Raw genomic sequence first — 6,775 nt, forward strand, 5'->3', positions numbered from 1 at the left:
AGTTGCCTAACCTATAACATGGTATAATAATATCAAACTCACAAGTTGTTGAGAAATTAAATCAGTTAATAAAATTTTATGTTAGTCAATACATAATATTTTAACAGTTTCAAAATTGTTAGAAATATGAGTTATATATGGGTTCAAGCATTAGTTATCATTGTGATTATTACTTCTAAAAAGATAGTTTAATAATTAAGAAAACTTGTCCTTTTGCTGGACTGTTTCTCTGCCCTTTCATGCTAATTCTATTTATTATTCTGTTTATTCCTTCTTGAAGGTCTAATTCAAATATTCCAACTTTCCAATCTCAAGCTGAAATAATTATCATTTCTGTATCTCATCAACTTATATGTTCTTAGTATTATAAATATTTATGTATGCTTCCTCCTGTAGAAACTATTGAGGATTATGCTGCATTCAGTTTTTTTGGTCCAGCATTTGGAACTTAGAAGTGTCTAAATTAATGTGTCTGAAAGTTTACTATAGATTTTATATTTCTTTTTGTGGTAATGTTCATTTACCAAACTCTAAAGTCAAGCTTAAATCTTCTTTTTTATAGCCCTTTCTTCTTCTCCTAACCTTTAATCACTATCATTTGTTTATTTCTCCAGATCATTTGAAACTGACACACAACTATTTTATGGGAAAAGAAAAAAATTGTAAACTGTACAAGGAAAAAAATTTGCACATAAGCTTAATATTTATAGGGAAAATATCCCTTCGTAAATGTTCTATATAGACCTGTTTTACTGTATATTTATGTTGCTGTTCAACCACTTTTGTGTTCAACTCTTGTGACCCCATGGACTGCAGCATGTCAAACTCCCTTATCCTCCACTATCTTTGTTCAAATTTATGTTCATTGAATCGGTGACACTATCGAACTATCTCATCCTCTGTTGCCCCCTTTTTCTTTCACCTTCAATCTTTGCTAGCATCAGGGTCTTTTCCAGGTTAGCTCTTCACATCAGGTAGCCAAAATATTGGAGCTTCAGCTTCAGCTACAGCCCTTCTAATGAATATTCATACTTGATTTCCTTTAGGATTAATTTGTTTGACCTCCTTGCTGTCCCAGGGACTCTCAAGAGTCTTCTCCAGTTATAGCCATAGCTGAATAGTTACAGCTCAAACTTAATTCTCAGATTGCATGCCTTCATAAAAACTTTGAGAAATTTGATCATTAGAACATTTTTATTTTTTTCTCCATGAAGGATCCTGGTAAAATGTCATTAGCATGGGACACAGAAGTCAGAAGACTTGAGTTTAAGACATTGTCTGCTTATGTACCGTATGACTTTCTATTCTCTTCCTTCTAATTCTGTTATATATAGAACTTGGTTATATCAGTGGTATAAACAGATGGTCTATAGAAACTGAATAACTCATGAGAGCCTCATAAGTGAGAGAGGTCAAATGAAGGAAAGCAGAATGAGACATCAGGAATGTTTTTATTGTTGCTTTTATTATTATTATTTGTTATAATATAATAAATAAGTCAGTTATCATTTATTATTGACTAGAAGTATATTAATATATATTCTGCTGTTGTTTAATTGCTAAGGCCATATCCAACTCTTTTGTGACGCCATGGACTCTAGCCTGCCAGGCTCCTTTTCCATGGGATTTCCCAGGCAAGAATAATGGAGTGGGTTGCCATTTTCTTCACCAGGGGATCTTCCTGACTCAGGGATCAAATCCATGTCTCCTGCATTGGCAGGCATATTCTTTACCACTGAGCCATCAGGGAAGCCAATGTGTTTTGTTACCTGAGTTTTATTGAGTGGAGATGTCTCAATATTCACTTACATTACAGATCACAGGCCACAGGTGTTAGATTCTGCAAAAATCCCCCAATTTTAGCTACATAAATTTTACTTGTATCTATCTTTGTATTTGTGGGTAAGAATGTAAAATTTATTTTTATATAAAAGGATTAGAATGATGAAACATTTTGATAGTAACTGATACTTTCAACATTTCCAATCAGTAGAATATGCATACATTTTCTTGTAATATTTTTTCAGAAACACTGTAAGTAAACATTTGATTTATTCATTCTATATCACAGTTTCAAGATAGTATATTTAAAATCAAGTTATCTGAATATATGCTGCTGCTGCTGCTGCTGCTAAGTCCCTGCAGTCGTGTCTGACTCTGTGCGACCCCATAGAGGGCAGCCCACGAGGCTCCCCTGTCCCTGGGATTCTCCAGGCAAGAACCCTGGAGTGGGCTGCCATTTCCTTCTCCAATGCATGAAAGTGAAAAGTGAAAGTGAAGTTGCTCAGTCGTGTCCGACTCTTCATGACCCCATAGACGGTAGCCCACCAGGCTCCTCCATCCCTGGGATTTTCCAGGCAAGAGTACTGGAGTGGGTTGCCATTGCCTTCTCCGATCTGAATATATAGTTAATTTTAAATAAAATTGCTTTCTATTTATTATTTTCAAAAATATATATGCATAAAGTCAGTTAAATTACAGCAGTAAACACAAGACAATTATAATTATTTTCAGTGGCTAAAGATTTGGTGATTCGTACTTGTAGCAACTGTGTTTTTTTCTGCTTGTATTTAAATAGTGTATCTACTCTTCACAGTTAATAAAAAGAAATGGCAAAGTGAATATTTAATGGTTTCTACTGCACTGCATGCATGCTTAGTCTTGTCTGAACCTTTGTGACCCCATGGACTGTAGTCCACCCACAGGCTTCTCTGTCCAAGGAATTTTCCAGGCAAGAATACTGGAGTGGGTTGCCATTTCCTCCTCCAGGGGATCATCCTGATTTAGGGATTGAACCTACGTCTCCTGCAGTTCCTGGATTGCCAGATTTGTTACTGCTGGGCCACCTGGGAAGCATAAACTCCTTCAAAAAATATATGCCCAACTATAGAAGATGTGATTTTGTACCTTGAGATTTCATGTGCTTTTCTTCATTTAACATAACCCTTTGCCTTTAAAATACAAACTTGCTATCACTACTGGGCTTCCATTGTGGCTCAGCTGGTAAAGAATCTGCCTGCAATGCGGGAGACCTGGGTTTGATCCCTGGGTTGAGAAGATCCCCTGGAGAAGGGATAGGCTACCCACTCCAGTATTCTGGCCTGGAGAATTCCATGGATTATACAGTCCATGGGGTCACAAAGAGTCAGACACGACTGAGCAACTTCCACTTCCACTATCTCTACTACTGCACATTCAAAACACAATGGCATTTGACAGTAAATACATAGCCTCATCAAGCCACTTATGCTTCTACGGTAATATTGAGGGAATCTGAGTAAATCACATTTCAAAGAGTGCAGCTGCTCTCAAACAGCATGACTAATGAATACTTTGACTGGAAGAGAGCAAGGAATGTCTTACATTCATAATATAAGACAGCTGATGGCCCAGTGCTTGATCTGAATCAGTTACCATAACTAATTACAACTTCAAACATTATAGTCATTTTTTATGCTAATAATTAGTAAATACCAGTAGCAATTTACAGAAAAGATATTGCGACAGCATTTCCAGACCAGTGAAATAAAATCATTTGTATTGATATAAAGGCCCATGTTTTTGTTTTAGTTTGCCTTTTTCATGTCTTTTTTAATCAAATTTATCAAATTTAGGGTTGTCTGTTTATTATTTTAAAGTATTATCGATAACATGAGACAATAGAACAAACTAATGATACTAACACTGTATTGGACACTAGAAATATTGGACACTGAGAAAGTAGACTTCAGATGTACTTAATACAGAAAAATGGTAATAATGTGAGTGGTGGTTTAGTTGCTAAGTCGTGTCCCACTCTCATTCATGACCCTATGGACTGTAGCCTACCAGGCAAGAATGCTGGAGTGGGTTGCCATTTCCTTTACCAGGGGATCTTTCTGACTCAGGAATCAAACCCGGGTCTCTTGCATTGCAGGCAGATTCTTTACTGACTGAGCTATGAGGGAGGCCCATAATGTGAATAGATGATATATTAATTAGACTGTAGTTATCAATTCAAATATATGTATATCAAGTCATTATGTTGTACCTTAAATATGAACAATTTTTTGAAATACATAAATAAAAAGAACACACTGATGATATATGATATAGAAATAATAAAAGCTACAATAAAGAAAAAGTAAATAGCCATATGGTTTTGCTTCAATTATGTATATATTTACACTTATATAAACTGCATAATATTTTGGTATCTTCCCAATGCTATAGGATAGGATTTGTGGCTAATATCAATTAAAATAAACTCCTGCTTGACACATGAGAATTGTTTTAAAATATGAGAATTTGACATTTATTCAGTATGTTTGATTGATATTTAAAGTTTGTAGTTAATATAATTTTTTACACAGCTAAGTTACCACGCTCACAAACTTTACTATATGAACTGAAAGTACAATGTTTCTAAAACTGAAAGTAAGGAAGGAGAAACAAAAAGGTTGTTCAAACTTCCTGATATCAAAGAAATATGAAATAAGATTACAATTATATGAGTTACAACAAAATGTGTCCTCTATATACTGCTGGTAAAAGCATAACATGCTAAAAGATTTTCAGGAAAGCATTCCAGTCATTTAACCCTTTCTTCCACACACACAAAAAAGGTAAATTATAGATCAGAAATTTCATTTCTGTGAATTTTAATGAAAGAAAATGGAATATGAAAAAACTTATGTACAAAAATTACATCGATAAAAATTTGGTAGTAATATGGAAAATATGAGATAAAAATATTTTCAAGAATTGCAAATAAAAATGTTAATATTTTGAAGATAAGAGATTACTCAATGTTAAGCAAAACAGATCATAAACTTTGCTCTTGTTATACTTCTTAACAAATATTTCATGGTGAATGCATACTGTGATTTTATAATTAAAATATGCCTATACAATATATTGCTCAACTAAAATATAAGGAAATTCAGATATAAACTTCTTTTATTCCAAATGCGAAATAGAAGCTATATCCTTTTTACATTCTAATATATAATATAATGTAATATAATACATTATAATGTAATGTAATTTCAGAGAATATTTGTGGAATTACAAAAACCATAGTTTTCTTCTATAGTCAGCAATTTCTAAAAGATGTATCGTATTGTCAATGCTTTGCAATTTGTTTTTAATATATTTTCATAAAAATACTAAAAAGTTTTTCATGAAATCTAATATTAAGCACATCTATTGAGGCCCTTGTGCTTTTTTATTTGTGCATATTGAGAAGTTAACATTCTCTGCTTTGTAAATAACAAAGTAAGATAAAGTTCTATTTTAGTGGATTAATATGTACACATATAAGAAAGCCACTTTTCTTTCATTTTCAGAGTTTGAGTGAACATTTATTCCTAAGAACACCTTGACTCATCTTAATAGAGATTTTTCTGTTCATATAATATTGCTTTTTCAGATACATGAAGTTGATTTTTTTGGAAAAGAATATATATGTAGATAGTTTTCATTTTCATAGGTACCATTTTCACCTCATGCTTAAATAATGCATTTTGTATTAAAATTTAGAATTAAATTTGTATTTAATTTATAGTATATTCTGACTCATTAGAAAAGACCCTGATTCTGGGGGAGACTGAAGGCAGGAGAAGGGGACGACAGAGGATGAGATGGTTGGATGGCATGACCAACTCAATGGACATGAGTTTGGGCAAGCTGCAGGAGTTGGTGATGGACAGGGAAGCCTGGCATGCTGCAGTCCATGGGGTCGCAAGAAGTTGGACATGACTGAGCAACTGAACTAAACTATATTGCAATGGGGAAAGAAGATAACAGTCATTGAATCTTGGAAAGTAATAGGGTAAAGGCACATAGAAGAACAGTCAAATCCCTGCAGGAGGATGTCCAGACTGATAGAACCCCAGTGGCAATTACTTAAGGAAGAGAAGGATAAGGGTGGTGATGCTGCTATTGCTACTAAGTCGCTTCAGTCATGTCCGACTCTGTGAGACCCCATAGACGGCAGCCCACCAGGCTCCCCCATCCCTGGGATTCTCCAGGCAAGAACACTGGAGCGGGTTGCCATTTCCTTCTCCAAGGGTGGTGATAGTCATCACCAATTCTTTCACCTATTGTCAGCTGATATGTTGAAAGATTATCTTTGGGGTCTTAAGGACCTAAGTTTGAATCCAATTGCATTTACTTAATTCTGACCTTAATTGTGAACACAGTTTCATAGTCATTTTGTAGTCATTGTTCTTGATGCTGAACAATTTTACATAAAGCATCAAATATATTAAGGAATTGAGAAAATATGACTAATAAAATCATACAATGGTTGTCTGTTGATGAAATCTAAGTGCTTGATATCAATTAAATTATTTAATCTTCTCACAAACCAATGAAGTAGATACTACCATTATCATCATTGGATAGGTAAATAAACTCAGTCACAGGATATTTAAGAAAATTGCCAAAGTTTTGCAGCAGCTATTCAATACTAGATAAAATATTTGAGCTCAGTCACTGAGGATAATGCACGGCTTTAGGATCTGCACAGTTAAGCATTATGCTATTCTGTCACTTTTTAAAAGTTCTGTCACTTTTTAAAAGTTCTGTCACACTTTTAAAGGTGTTTTTTCAGGGACGAAACACTACCACAATGCCCATTAGTTTCACTGGTAATAATCATTAAACATTTAACTAAATACATTTTTCATTACTGCACTGATACTAAATTCCTTTGCATCTCATTGTTAAATTTTGAACAACTATAAATGCACAAATATCACAGTAAAAAACAAACCTCTGCAAAGATTATATA

The sequence above is a fragment of the Bison bison genome, unplaced genomic scaffold (genome assembly GCF_000754665.1).
Source record: "Bison bison bison isolate TAMUID 2011002044 unplaced genomic scaffold, Bison_UMD1.0 scf7180017864459, whole genome shotgun sequence".
NCBI lineage: Eukaryota > Metazoa > Chordata > Mammalia > Artiodactyla > Bovidae > Bison > Bison bison.